Raw genomic sequence first — 16,005 nt, forward strand, 5'->3', positions numbered from 1 at the left:
AAGCCCATCAAGATTTCTCCAGATTTCCTATTATCATTTCTTAAAAACCATCTTTCCCATGTTCTAGTCCTCAGGACTTTCCCTGGACTAATCTATGCTAATATACAAATGACAAGGAATGTGTTATCCTACTCACGTAAGCAAACTACAATCTAACAAAAACCTTCAGGAGGTAATGTTGAAATCCAAAGAAAGTCCATTTAGGAGCAATATTCCGAGGAGGAAGACTGTTAAAGGATAGGTATCTGAGGCATAGAAAGCTTTCAGTTCTGAAATTGCAAAATATAAGTAGTTCTTTATCCTTGTGAACATAGGGAAAGTTCTCATGGCATATTATCCTTGTTAGAAGTGTCATCAGATGCAAGTGAGGAGGAGTGGGAGGGTTAATCTTATACACATTAGGCTGGAGGGGGAGATAATCAGGAAGTATCCAATTTATTTTGCTGCTTTTGCCTGGGAGGAAAGAAAGGGGGAATTAACATTTATTGAAACTCAGCTGTGGGAAAGCCATTTGCTGAGCACTTCATATTCACCATCTCATTAATCCTAGGGACAGCTACCATTTATTAAGTGCTTTCTTTGTGCCATATCCTGGACTTAAGAGTTTGAAATATATCACTTCTTGGAATCCTCCTAACAATCCTATAAATAAGTATTATTAGCTCCCATTTTGCCAGTCAGGAGGAAATCAACTTGCCTGGAACCAGTCAATCAATGGCAGAGAAGGAGTCAGACTCAGACCTAACCCCCAAACCTATGCTCCTAACACATTCCTTTAAGATAGCAACTATGATCTCACTTTTAAGCTGAGGAAATCAAGACTTGAAAAAGTTCCTATACATCAGTAATGAATTCACTGAAAGAGAAATAAAGAAAACTACCCCATTCACAGTAGCCTCGAAGAAAGTAAAGTACTTGGGAATTAATCTAATAAAAGAGGTGAAAGACCACTAAAATGAAAACTACAGAACACTAAAGAAAGAAATTGAAGAAGACCTTAGAAGATGGAAAGACCTCCATCTAGGAGGCAGATTGTCTCCAGATAGTCAGATTGTCAAAATGGCCCTACTATCAAGAACATTATACAAATTTAATGCAATTCCTATTAAAACCCCAATGACATTCTTCATAGAACTAGAAAAAGTAATCATGAAATTCATTTGGAAAAATAAGAGACCCAGAATAGGCAAAGCAATTCTTAGCAAGAAAAGTGAAGCAGGAGGCATCACAATACTAGACCTCAAACTATCCTATAGAGCCATAGTAATAAAAACAGCATGGTATTGGCACCAAAACAGACACGTAGACCAATGGTACAGAATAGAAGACACAGAGACAAACCCACATAAATACAGTTATCTCATACTAGACTAAGGTGCCAAAAGCATTCACTGGAGAAAAGAGAGACTACTCAACAAATGATGCTGGGAAAAATGGAAAGCCACAGGTAACAAAACGAAATTAAACCCCATCTCTCACCCTTCACGAAACTCAACTCAAAGTGGATCAAGGGCTGGGGATATAGCTCAGTTGGTAGAGTGCTTGCCTTGCAAGCATAAGGCCCTGGGTTCAAATTCCCAGCACCGCAAAAAAAAAAAAAAAAAAAAAAAAAAAAAAACAATCAAAGTGGATCAAAGACTTAGGTGCTAGAACAGAGACCCTGTGACTACTAGAAGAAAAAGTAGGCCCAGATCTTCACCATGTCAGCCTAGGATCTGACTTTCTTAACAAGACCCCCAAAGTGCAAGAAGTTAAATCAAGATTCAATAAATGGGATGGACTCAAACTAAAAGGCTTCTTCTCAACAAAAGAAATGATCAATAATGTGAAGAGAGAGCCTATAGAGTGTGAGAAAATCTTTACCACCTCAGATAAAGCATTAATGACTAGATATATAAAGAACTCAAAAACTTAACACCAAATAAACAAATAATCCAATCGATAAATGGGCTAAGGAACTGAACAAACACTTCACAGAAGAAGATATACAATTGATCAACAAATATATGAAAAAAATGTTCACCATCTCTAACAATTAGAGAAATGCAAATCAAAACTACTCTAAGATTTCATCTCACCCCAATCAGAATGGCAATTATTAAGAATACAAGAAACAATAAATGTTGGGGAGGATGTGGGGGAAAAGATACGCTCATACATTGCTGGTGGGAATGCAAAATGGTGCATCCATTATGGAAAGTAGTATGAAGATTCTCAGAAAACTTGGAGTGGATCCACCATTTGACCTAGTTATCCTATTCCTCAGTTTATACCCAAAGGACTTAAAATCAGCATACTACAGTGATGCAGCCACATCAATGTTTATAGCAGCTCAACTCACAACAGCTAAACTATGGAACCAACCTAGGTGCCCTTCAACAGATGAATGGATAAAGAAAATGTGATATATATATATATATGGAGAGAGAGAGAGAGAGAGAGAGAGAGAGAGAGAGAGAGAGAGAGATCTCACATATATACAGGTGGAATATTCCTCAGCTTTAAAAAAGAATGAGATTATGGCATTTGCTGGTAAATGGATAGAATTGGAGAATATCATGCTAAGCAAAATAAGCAAAACCCAAAAAAACAAAGGCCAAATATTTTGTCTGATAGGCAGATGCTAATTCACAATGGGGGTTGGCTAGGGAAGAATAGTGTTACTCTATATTAGGTAGAAGGGAATGAAGGGAGGGGAAAGGGGTATGGGAGTAGGAAGGATGGCAGAGTGAAACAGATATTATTACCTCATGTGCATAAATGACTACATGACTGATGTGATCCTACCATATATACAATGAGAAAAATGAGAAATTATACTCTATGTATGATTTATCAAAATGTATAAATACATTATTCTGTCATGTACAACTAATTAAAACAAATTTTAAAAATTAAAAAAAAGACTTGAAAAAGTTAAGTAATTTGCTCTATGTCACAGAGATGATCAGTGATGGAACTAATTTCTTCAATCTCAGGACTGCCTAAGTATAAAGCCCATGTGCTTGCTCCCTACTTGCTGACACTTGGCAGAAGTTGGAGATATGCTTTCCTCCCAAAGACCTTTATTTAAGTATATGGGTTATTCCAAGATAAATGATGTGATTTTAAAAAATACAGAGAGAGAGAGAGAGAGAAAGCACAAGAACCAACCCAACCCTCAAAAGAAAAGTTGACCTAAACATCAGGGACCTAATCTCTATACTGATACTGTGCTAAGCTCCAATGTCCTTCTGTAAATTTCAATATCATCACACATACAGTCTAAGATGAGGAAGAACTTGGTGGTTGAGGCAATGCTCCAGTCATATGTGATGTAGGTAATGGCTTATGTTTCTTTCTCTGATGGAGAAAAAAGCAGTCGGAATATGGAAGGCAGAAATTCAGGGCCAATTGAAATGAAATGCAAAGAGATGTCTAGAGTGTTTTTGTTTTGCTTTCCTTTGCATGTGTTTTGTTTTGTTGTTTTTGAGATAAGGTCTTGGGGACTCATTATGCTCCCCAAGCTGGCCCTAAACTCCTGGGCTTAAGTGGTCCTCCCACCTCCACCTCCTGAGTAACTGCGAGTAACTGCGACAACAGGCCACCACCAGGTTAAGTTTTAGTACTCAGTTATTCTAGAGGAAAAGACTGGTGGAAGTAAGGAGAGATGTGAACAGCTGTAGAAGTTGAGAGGGACAATTTGAGAGGGAGAAACAGATAAGAGAAATCAACTATTCAAACCATTCTGTGGTAGGGGGAAAAATAAATGGGTAGGGTTTCACCTCTCCCTGGGGCTGTCCTTGGACACCAGCTGGCTCATAAACTCCACCTGAAAACTGCTGGGTGACCTGGCCTGTACTTCTCAGAGGCTGATTTCATGACTTCACTTTCCTGACTCCACACTCTAACCCAGACAGGGAGTATTTGGTATCTGGAGAACCCTCCATGAATTTAATACAGATGTTTATGGGGATGACAGCAGAAGGTAAAGATGGTGGGCCAAGAAAAAGAGTATTAATTTGGGAACCAGTAGCCTGGGTTCCAATATTAGCTCTACTACTGTAAGATTTTTAAATACTCAGTGCCTCAATTGCCTTTATTTGAAGAATAAATGCAATAATGTACATGGAACTATCTAGCACAATGCCTGGCAGATGGCAGATGCATGTCCTTTCACCTTGTGTGGCTCCTTTCAAAACAAGAAGATATAAATTCTACCTGCATTGGGCTTAAATTATGACAAACCGTTGAGCTTACTCCTATAGATTTTCAGTGAAAATTACAGTCCTCTTCAGAATCCATATCAAATTATTTTAAATATTTTCACTTCTAAATGAAAACCTTTAATAATGGGCTTGATTTTGAGAAACATACAAGAATCATTTAGTGCCAAATGTGATGAAAAATAAAACTAGACAATATATACTTTTTTAGTTTAAAATTATGGATAGAAGGAAGGTAAGAAAGGTGGAAGACAGAAACATGCATAAGATAATACTGATTTTCTTGGGTGACTCAACCTGACAAAATGTTAGTGCAAATAGAAATTTCTAGGAAACTTCATCAGTGGCGGCGATTTGGAATAAAAATCTATTTTGAGGGGAACCAGAGGCCAACATCCATTTGGAAATGAACGTCCTTTTGTACTTAACAACAACAACAAAAAAAACAAGTCTTGCAGTCATAACCTGTAAGCTTTTGAAAATAGGACAGAGGACCAGGATCCAATAAAAAATCTCCCTCCCATTCGCCCTTGTCAGAGATACTCTAGGGTTGTAGGGTGACCTAGTAAACCCCTTCCTGTTGGGTTTTATACATCTATAAGGAAAAATAAACTGTAACATATTTACTCCTTTTCCCAGGATTTCCAAACCAACCTGAGAAACAGCACAAAAACACTGAAGTTAATACAAGTGGCTTCTAATGCTAATTACATGTTTGACATTGGGTGTTACCTATCCTCTCTGAATCTGTTTCTTCTTCAGTTCATCTTTTAAAATGGAAGGGTTCATTTTAGGTCTATTTTTACATACACCTTCAGTGATCCTTGCTGCTTGCTTTCCTTCTCGGGAAATCAACATGAATCACATCTTCTATAGGTGCAGAGGGAGATTTGTCGGAAAGTCATGAAGATTCGGGTCGCTCACCCACACAGAGCACTTCTTGGGCCCTGGGAGTACATGATGTGTTCACCAGGTTATATATTTTGTAAAATTTGTCAAAGTAGAAACTTCTGTATCCTTGTTCTTAAAGAGGGCCCCTTACTTTTTTGAGGCATTATCTCCACAAAACCTAGTGATCTGCCCCATATATATGGCAAATTTCTTACCAAACCCACCAATAAAACTTAAGAGTTCATGGAAAGTAGAACAAAGCATCAAATGATTAAACGAGAAAAATCCTGAAGCTAGTCTAAAAGGGAACCACTTTCCAGTTCCTCCACTTCTTATTTGGCTTGTTTTGTTTTTGGTTTTGGTTTTGTTTTAGAGCAAGAAGTTAAGAACTTAAACGGCAAAATAGCTGACCCCAATTAACAACCTGTGTGGAAGTCACAAGCTACACTCCTGATAATAGGGCACGACTGTTCTCCACCCCAGTGCTGGGGGCACCCAAACCCCTGAAGACACGTGGCAATCTACTTCACTAGCAAGACATCACGAACTGTGTGGCTCGTCAGTGGGAGTGGACACAGCTGGCTGCCATTCCTAGAAGGCGGGCTTTCACATTAACCTCATGTTTTTCTACATCTTTTAAAATAGAGTAACTGGTGACTGTTTTTCAGGCACGGCAGAGATTATTTTTACTCTCAATTACAGTGACCAAAATAGCAAAACTTCTTGGGAATAGAAAATGGGATGGTATTTATTTAATTGGTTTCCAAGACAGAGTCTATCTTCAAAAAAAAAAAAAATTAGGTGTGTGAGTGTGTGTGTGTGTGTGTGTGTGTGTGTTGTGTGTCCTCCCAGTTGCCTTCTGCTCCCTGTGACTAGCTGTCCTATCTTCGCTCCCATGCCTCTAACTTGCCTTTGGGTTCCAACTAATAGGTATCGTCCTGGAGACTCAGAAACCTCCCAGAGCTCTTATAGCTTGCTACAAAGGTCCCAGGCTGTCTGAAGTGACCACACATGGTCAGGCTGCACCCAGTCTGCTTCCCAGCTCTTCTCCTCATGGGGACCATCAGCCATGGGGCATTCCATCCCAGAAGGAGAACATCGTAGTTACCATGTGATTACTAAACACCAATTCTGATTCCAGCGGCAGGGAAGCCAAGAGAAGCATCCTTGGGGGGTAAACTACACACAAGTGTATTTACCCAACTTGTTGGGAATGTGAGCTACGACGTGATATTTCACAAGCCACTTATGCAACGGTCAGTCTGCTTCCTGAAATTGATACTGCTGGTGGTACTGGTAGGAAACATATATGAAGGAAATTTTCCTAAACCAACAATAGCATACAAGTATTAAACTCTACAGTCTTTTCCCCTTGTGAATTGTTTCTTTTCCCTGTCTTGTCCCCTGCCATGCCTCTGGTCCCTTGTTCTACCTCTACCTATATCCAGTATTGTCCTCTACAGACAGTAGTTCTCAAAGTCATTCAGCATTCATTCAAAAAAATACTTAACAAAGGTTACCTTGTGCCGATGCTACAACTTGCTCTGGTAAACAAAAATTAAGAAAGTCCCTGACTTTTCTGAGTGTTCATCAAGTGGGAGCAATAGAGAAGTAAAACAGAGAACACAATGCACCATGTAGTAAGTGTTGAAATGGACAGCAAGGCTGGCTGCTGGGACTTCTATACCAAGGGGCTGCTTGGAAAAGATACTTAGTGGAGCCACCTTCCCCGTTAGATTTGACCAAAGAAGCTCTGTGGTGATCCAAATATTTGCATAAAATGTTCTACTGTTTTTAACACAAATAATTAGTATTTGGTATCTGAAATTTCTGTTTGCTGCCATAATAAATTACCAGAAACCTAGCAACTTGAAATGACATTCCTTTATTATCTCACAGTTGTAGAGGTCAGATGTCCAGTGGGTTTGGCTGGGTACTCCACTCCACTTGGGATCTCACAGGATCAAAATCGGGATGTTAGCTGGCCTGAGCTCTTACCTGAAAGCTCTAGAGAAATGTCAGCTCCACGTTCATTCATGTTGTTGGCGAAACTTATTTCTTTCGCACGGTTGACGGAGTCCTTCCCATACTTTAAATCCCCCTTTCTCTTCTGATATCAAGGGCTCACATGATTACATCTGACCCACTTGGGTAATCCAGGATACTTGCCCTCCTTTAAAATGTCAGCTAATTGGCCACCTCAATTACATCCATAAAGTCTCTTGCCACATATTCATAACTATTTTACTAACACAAGGGTAAAGATCATGGGAAGCCAAAATTCTGCCTACTTGAGTCCACCAGTGGCTTGCATGATTGGTATCCAACCTGTATACAAAATACACTCACCCCATTCCAAGGTTCCTAAATTTAATCCCATTACAGCTTCAAAATCCCACTTAAATCTCCTCAGTTCAAAAGTTTCCCCCATTTTCATCATGATCTAAATCAGGCACAGATGAGGTTGAGTGTACCCCATTAAGTACAACTCTTGGGCCCACTTCTTCATCTGTGGACCCATGAGAGACAGAAAGAACAAGTTATCTCCTCCCAACAAAGATGGACGAGGCATCAGATAATTGTCACAGACATTCCTAAATCTAAAAAGGGGGAAAGGGAAAATAAAAAGGAATCACAAGTCCACAGGAGTTTCAAAAGCTAGCCAAGCAGACACCATTAGGTTTCAATGCCTGGAAATAATTCTCCATGGCTCTCCATTCTGCTCTGAGTCATCAGGTAAACTGAAAACACACCATGTTCCGGGCAGTGTGCTAAGGACTTGCAATATACTGACTCATTTAATCCTCCCAACTACCCTGTGAAGTACAGTCATTCTTCGATAGCCACTGGGGATTTGGTATCCATGATCCCCTGTGGATACCAAAATCTGCAGAAACTCAAGTTCTTCCTTTAAATGGCATAGTACAGAATCACAGATTCTGGGATAGGAATCCCCTGTATTTCTCCTTTGCTAACAAAGCAATAAGCCTTCTTTTCCATTTTTCTCAAAACTGTATACTCGTTATTGGATTGACATCGGGAACAAGGACCAAGCACTTGGTGACAAATTTGGTACCTCAGATGGGACCTGAGAGCAGCTCCTGCTCTCCAAGGAACCCCACTTCCATGCTAAGGGTGCAAAGTGACTGGAGAACTTGTTGGGAACCAAATGCAGGAGAATTAGGAGAAGGATGAGTTTGCCTCAGGTCAACCTGGCGGAGCTATTCCTGCATGTAAAGGAGGGGACAGAAGGACCATCCCAGCAGCTGCTGAAGCTCCTTTTGCTTTGGGGAATTTCCACCTTCTCTCCCTGAACAGTACAGGTTGCTCCATTATTACTCACTTTGAGAAAAAGGAAACTGAACTCAGTAAAGTAGCAACACACTTAGCCATTTGGTAAGTTCCCCAGTGTGCACACCGAGACCCTTGATTCCACACAACTGGTTTCTCTTCATGGGAACATCTGGTCCCTCTTCCCGAGGGCATCTATCGTACCACTGATAAAGGAGTCATGGTTAAGTGGGACTCAAGAACCTATTTACTCCCTTTTGGTCTGTTCTAGGTTCTCATCTGGTTTTTTTGGCCTTGGGTTTGAGAATTACTTCTGTTTGTCTGTGTTTTTGTTTTGTATCTATTACCACGCATTTTACGACATGGCCAATACTGCATTGATTCTATAGGTCATCTCTTGGGAAAGATCTTGGCCAGTCAATTTAAAGGTTCCCATCTCTTGGTATGGTTTTGGGGCTCCTCTCTGATTATCTCTCTCTGTGTTTCTTTCTTGTACAATCTTGCAATTGAAGTTGTCTGTTAGTAAAGTAAGTTGAAGAAAGGGCCATCTATAGGTATAAGCCTGTCTAAGATAATGTTTTACTGTAATAATCTGGCTTTTGAAGAGCTTTCTGGATTATTATGCAATCTTGCAGTTGGAGTTGGTCTGATAAAGGTAAAGTAAGTAGAAGAAATTTGTCATGCAGTCTGTCTGTTTTAAAGGTTCCTGTCCATCAGCCCTGGTTTCGGGGATCCTCTCTTGTCTGTCTGTGTTTTTTTTTATATATATGTTACTGGCCCTTTAAGACATGGGCCATGCTGCATTGATCTTATTTGTGGTCTCTTGAACAGAGAGGTCTTGGCTGAATGAACCACCTATAGGTATAAACCTGTCTAAGAGAAAGACAGTTTACAAGATTGTAAAACAATCTTGCCTTTGAATGGTTTTTCTGGATTGTTATACAATCTTGATCTTGAAGTTGATCTGTCAGGTGTAAAGTATATGAAAGAGATTCTGTGTTTACAGGCATTTATGCAGTTGCATGATTAGGGTCTGAAGAGTCAGAAACTAAGCTGAAGGTGGCAAAAGGCACTGCCTTAGTGTGAGGATAACAGGACATCAGAAGAAAGGATTGAAAAAGATTTAAATCTTTTAAACCCAATGATGGCACTCCCAGTCACTGTTTCTCAGCCTGGCCCCAGGCAGCTGCAGATCATCTCACTGTGGGTCAAGGACAATAGCCTTAAACTTGGGGGAATCCCAGAAAAGCTACCTGGGCTGTAGAAAAAATGGCCAAAGAGAACCTGGCCTCTGCCCTGCCTTCCAGCCCCTTTGTCCCATGGGGGTGGATGCTGCTGGCCACAAAGGATGTGGCAATAGATTTCAGAACTGTTAGTTTATAATCTGGGGACAGGAATAGTCTCCCCTTTTAAGATCTGACAAGACACCCCATTTGGCCAGGGGATATCCATCACTGGGGAAAAGAAGTCCTTGCTATGACAGAATCCCATCAAACTAAATGCATGGGGAGACTGACAGAATAAGCAACTGCACCCAGAAAAGAAAAATACAGAAACTAAGGCCAACTGTTTTGTAGGCAGCTTCTGCGAAGAGATCTTTAAGGAAACCTAAAGAAAATGATGGAAAGGGTCTCCTTCATTGCCATATTAATACTCCCAGTATAAGGGAAAGACCCAAAAGGAGCCTCTGGATACAATTGACCATGGGGAATTCACTTCAGTTCATGGCATTATGATAATGATAAGGGAGACAGATCAGGCTTAAAAATACCCTGTCTCCAACCCCTTGAATGCAACCTGGGAGAAAAAAGATTAAGGCACAGTTTTTGTATATGCTGGATTGTCCAACTCTCTCCTGGAATGAAATTTGTTGTGTAACAATCATAAGGATTATTTCAGAATATGAATTTAAGAAAGGGTCCAAAATTAGAAAAGATAAAAGAAAGCTATAGGTATAGAAATATATTTTAGTGCAGAAAATCAGAAGGTAAAAGAAATGTTTCTGGATGAGAAAGTATTTTGTCTGGTAAAGTAATATTCTTGTGTTCAAGTCCAAGATGACAGAGGACAAAACTAAGTATGTAAACAAGTTGTAAATGTCTGAGTAAGCTGCAGAAAGTTTGTGGAAGGTAAATCTCAAAAATTTGTTTTTTTGATTAAATTAGCTATAATTAACACAGTCAAAATTATTTGGACTTTAGTGTATGATATGAAGCAAAGTCTGAAACACTGATCTGCTCTTATCTATCAAGATTAGTTTCTCATATCTGTTAGGTTTTATTACTTAGGGAAACTAAGTCTTGAAGGAATTAGGGTTTATACCTGTTTTAAAGTCTTACTTTGTGACTGGTTAGATAAACAACTATTATTTATAAAAATATAGTTGACACCCTAAATATATGTGACTAGATATAAGTATACATCTGAGAACTATATCTATCTGATCCTTATCTAAGTGTTATGTAAAAGTTTATAAAAGGAAAGTTTATCTAGGATTACTAGCAAAGTAAACAATAGGCACTTTTTTATATATTGTATTTGACATAAAAGGGACAGATTGTCACTGGAAGACCTGTCTCTTATCTGTTTACCTTGAATAAGTCTATTTCTGATCATGTTTAAGAGATTGAAGGCCATTCTTTGATTTTTACTAGTACTGCTAACCCATGCAGACTGTGATTATTGTTACCATGCTCTAGGGATTCTAAATTGTACTTTAAATGTTAAACTTACTTAAATGTAAAGCTTAGGGGCATGCACTAAATTTACCAAGTTGTTGTCCTCCAAACTAAAATTGTCTGTAGCAGTAGTCTCAGATTTGTATAGGAATAACAAATTTGATTGGTATTTATTCATGTCATTTGATGTTTCATAGCTGGATAAAGTAACCTGTTGTCAATAAGTTATATATACAACTTTGTGTTACCCTGCACTCTGCATTTAGATTTAGAAATCTAAATGTCTTTTTGGAAGGTAATAACAAGAGCTTGATCTGTTTAAAGGTGACATTGTAAAACATGGAAGCATTTTGCCACTTTTTCCACAAATAGAAAGTTAAAAGTTCTCTAAGCCTTTTTTTGATGCATGTTTTAGATGTAATACTGTATTGTGTTGTTTGTCAAGAGCCCCATCTTAACTGTAATAAGGCTCTGCCTTACACCTTACTCTATGTAAGAATGGCTCCAAAATAGACTAGACTTCAGCTCTTTTAAAGTTGTGTTCAAAAGATCAATTTTTTAATTGTATGTGTTCTTGATAATAGCCCTTCTAATGGGAATAAGATGAAATCTTACAGTTGTTTTAATTTGCATTTCTCCAATTACTAGAGATGTTGAACACTTTTTCATATATTTATTAATCATCTATATGTCTAGATGTTGGCATGGATGTGGGGAAAAAGGCATACTCTTAAACATTGTTGGTGGAGTTGCAAATTGGTGCAGCCACTCTGGAAACCAGTGTGGAGAATCCTCAGAAAACTTGGAATGGACCCACCATTTGACCCAGTTATCCCACTCCTTGGTTTATACCCAAAAGACTTAAAAGTAGCATACTATCATAACACAGTCACATCAATGTCCATAGCAGCATGATTCACAATAGCTAGATTGTGGAACAAACCTAGAAGCCCTTCAACAGTTGAGTGGATAAAAAAACTGTGGTATATATACCCAATGGAATATTATTCAGCCATAAAGAAGAATATTATGGCATTGGCAAGTAAATGGATGGAATTGGAGAATATCATGCTAAGTGAAAGAAGCCAATCCCAAAAAACTGAAGGTAAAATGTTTTCCCTGACAAGTGGATGATAATATATAATGGGGGTGGGAGGGTGGGGAGTGAGAGAAGAATGGAGGAACTTTAGATTATGTAGAAAGAAATGAGAGGGAGGGGGGTATGAAAAATGGTGAAATGAGACAGACATCGTTACCCTATGTACATATATGATTACAAGAATGGTATGAATCTACATCATGTACAACCATAGAAATGAAATGATGTACCCCATTTGTGTACAAAGAATCAAAATGCAGTCTGTAAAAAAAAATTAATTTAAAAAAAGGACTGGAGATATAGCTTAGTGGTAAAGCACCTAATCTCCAGTACCAAATAAGAATTTTCATTATGATTGTATGAAGGGGATCAGGGACATAATTCAGTGGTAGAGTACTTGGCTATTTTGCACAAAGTCCTGGGTTCAATCTCCCTAGCAGCACAAAAATAAATAAATTAAGGAACTGTATAAAAATATGAAATAACTAAAATCCTGCACCTTGGTGAAAACAATATAAAATAAAGTTTTTCTTCAATGTGAGGAGTTAATGGGAAAAAAAGATCAATTTTGGTTGTAAATATTACTGTGATATCAAACCAGTGATATAATATATAACTAAGTAAAGATCTAAGATTATAAAAATCATTTTTCTTGGTTCATAGCTGGTACACAAATTGATTTTTTTTTGCTCTGTTAATTTCATTTTGTGTTTTCCTTATAAACTTTATTACTATTGCTTGTTAGTGTTTTGCAGAGATACTTCTTCTAGCAAAATAATTTGAGTTAATTTGAGATGATAAGCCATTACCTATTAGACAGATAGTTTATAATGCTGACTTCTAGTACTAATACTAACCCCAATAATAGATATTAAAGTTATAACCTCTTACTCCCACTTTAAGACTGGTGAAACTGGCCTGCTGGATGTTTAAAGCCTAAAACTTGGAGACAAAGTCAAGGAAGTAAAAGGGCCAAGGAAAAAGCAGTCAACATTTTGGTCCTTGCCCTTTATAGTCATCCAGGACACAGAGAATGATGGGACCCCTCACTGGACCCTGCAACTCTGCTGAGTGGCTCATCTGCCAATCAGGGAGATCAAGAGGACCCTAGTGAATAGGAAGCCAACCAGTGCACATTCTGCAAAGAGGAGGCTCATTGGAGAGGAAAATATCCCTCATGCTTCCCAGAGAAGTCACATATGATCAGCAAGACATTGACCCACCCTGGCAGATGGCCCCATGGCACAGGAAAGCTAAAGGAGCCAAGAGGCTTTGTACACATTCCCAAGAGCGATCTCTGAGGAATCTCAGCTGACTCTTAACAGTAGATAGGAACAAGGTCAGTTTTGACCAATTTGGTCATAAACCAAGTCATTCTAGATTACTTATAATACCTTATACAATGTAAATGCTATATAAGTAGTTGTTATCACATATTGTTTAAGAATAAGAACAAGAAAAATGTATACATTTTCAGTACACAATTATTTTCAAAATATATTTGGTCTGAAGTTGGTTGAATTCACAGATTCAGAACTCACATATATGGAGGGCCAACTGTCTATTGCTACTATTTATTCCCATTTTACTGATGAGACATTCATAGGTTATGTATTCTGCTCAAGGTCATATAGTCAGGCAGTGGAAGATATGAACTGAAACCCAGGCAGTCTGCCTTCAGTACCAATACACTGCTCCCCTCACCATCTTGCAGCATCAGTAAAGACTTGAAACTACTGAGTTTTGCTCAGGAAGATAGGTGTTTAGAAACTATTCCAAGCTTCCCCCATCATGCCACTCTATTTCCTCTTAGATGTGGGTGTTTTTATGTATCAACATATACAGTTACAGAGTGCTGTACAGGAAGTTGAAAGAACACCTGGCATCTCCATGGTGGGATAAAGAAAATCTCAAGCCGTAAACTACTTAACATGCAAAACTCTTCTCCAGAAACATTATAGAATATGCATTTGCATATGAATCTCATCCCCACCTCAAAATAATTTATCTTCCTTGTATTAGTCAGGATTCTCTAGAGGAACAGAATCAGTGCTGCAGCTGTCCACTTCCAGGTAGTACCTGCACATCATGCAGAACCATCTGTGAATCAGGCCCTAGTCTTCTCTTCCTCTGTTAATTGATCATAAGGTACACCCCATGAAGCTATAGGTTCATGCTAAGGAACAGAAGGTACTGCAGCTGGAGTAGGAAACATGGGCATTTGGGTCATTTCTTCATGCAACCTACATGTACCTTTGTGTTCTGCCCACACCACTTCCACTTGATGATGGAGTGCTGTTGTGCACATCCAACTTTACGGTTTGGTAGGTCAGATAACACCCAGTTCATGATGAGCGGCTCAGGTCAAATAGTAGCCTAGTAGCCCATGGTCAAGCATTCAGTTTCCACTAAGGCCCAGTAGCAGACCAACAGCTGTTTTTCAAAGGGTGGGTAGTTGTCTGAAGATAATGGCAGGACCTTCCTCCAAAATTCCAGTGACTTCCTCTGTGATTCACCTATGGGGGCCTGCCAAAGGTACTTCGAGTACCATTGGGTCTGCCAAGTCATATGGCCCAAGTGGCAGAGCAGACTGTACAGCAGCCTGGACCTGTTGCAGAGCCTTCTTCTGTTCTGGACCCCACTCAAAACAAGAACATTTTCTAGTCACTTGGTAGATGCGCCAAAGTAACACATCCGAGTGAGGAATATGCTGCCTCCAGAACCCAAAAAGGCCCACCAAGCATTGTGCTTCTTTCTTCTTTGTAAGAGGGGTCAGAAGAAACAACTTATTCTTTACTTTAGAAGAAATAACTTGGCAGGCACCACACCACAGGACTCCCAGAAACTTTACTGAAGTTGAAGTCCCCTGAATTTTAGTAGGATTTATTTCCAATCCTCTAATAGGCAAATACTCCACTAGCAAGTACAAAATGGTTGCTACCTCTTGCTTTATTAGTTCAATCAACATAATGTCATCAAAATAATGGACCAGTGTGATACCTTGTGGGAGAGAAAGATGATCAAGATCCCTATGAACTAAGCTGTGACACAGTGCTGGAGAGTTGACACACCCCTGAGGAAAAACAGTGAAGGTATATTGCTGGCCTTGCCAGCTGAAAGCAAATTGTTTCTTGTGGTCCTTATGCACCGGGATGGAGAAAAAAGAATTTGCCAAATCAATAGCTGCATACCAGGTACCAGGAGATGTATTAATCTGTTCAAATGAAGAAACCACATCTGGTACAGCAGCTACAATTGGAGTCACCACCTGATTAAGCTTAAAATAATCAACTGTCATTCTCCAAGACCCGTCTGGTCTTCTGCACAGGCCAAATGGGAGAGTTAAATGGGGAAATTGTGGGAATCACCACCCCTGCATCCTTCAAGTCCTTGATGGTGGCACTCATCTCTGCAATCCCTCTAGGAAAGCAGTATTGCTTTTGATTCACTATTTTCCCAGGTATAGGCAACTCCAGAGGCTTCCATTTGGCCCTTCCCACCACATAACCCTCACTCCACAGTTAGGGAACAAATATGGGAGTTTTACCAAGTGCTAAGTATATCTATCCCAATTATACATTCCAGGACTGGGGAAATCACCCACAAGATGAGATTGGGGGCCCACTGGACCCACTGTAAGTTGGACCTTTGTCAAAACTCCATTGATCACCTGACCTCCATAAGCCCCTACTTTTACTGGAGGGCCACAATGACACTTCAGTTCTCCTGGAATCAATGTCAGTTCAGAGCCTGTGTCTAGTATTTCCCAAAAGGCTAATCATTGCCTTTTCCCCAATGCACAGTTACCCTGGTAAAAGGTCTTAGGTCCCTTTGGGGAAGG

Source organism: Sciurus carolinensis, chromosome 5, assembly GCF_902686445.1.
Source record: "Sciurus carolinensis chromosome 5, mSciCar1.2, whole genome shotgun sequence".
Lineage (NCBI taxonomy): Eukaryota > Metazoa > Chordata > Mammalia > Rodentia > Sciuridae > Sciurus > Sciurus carolinensis.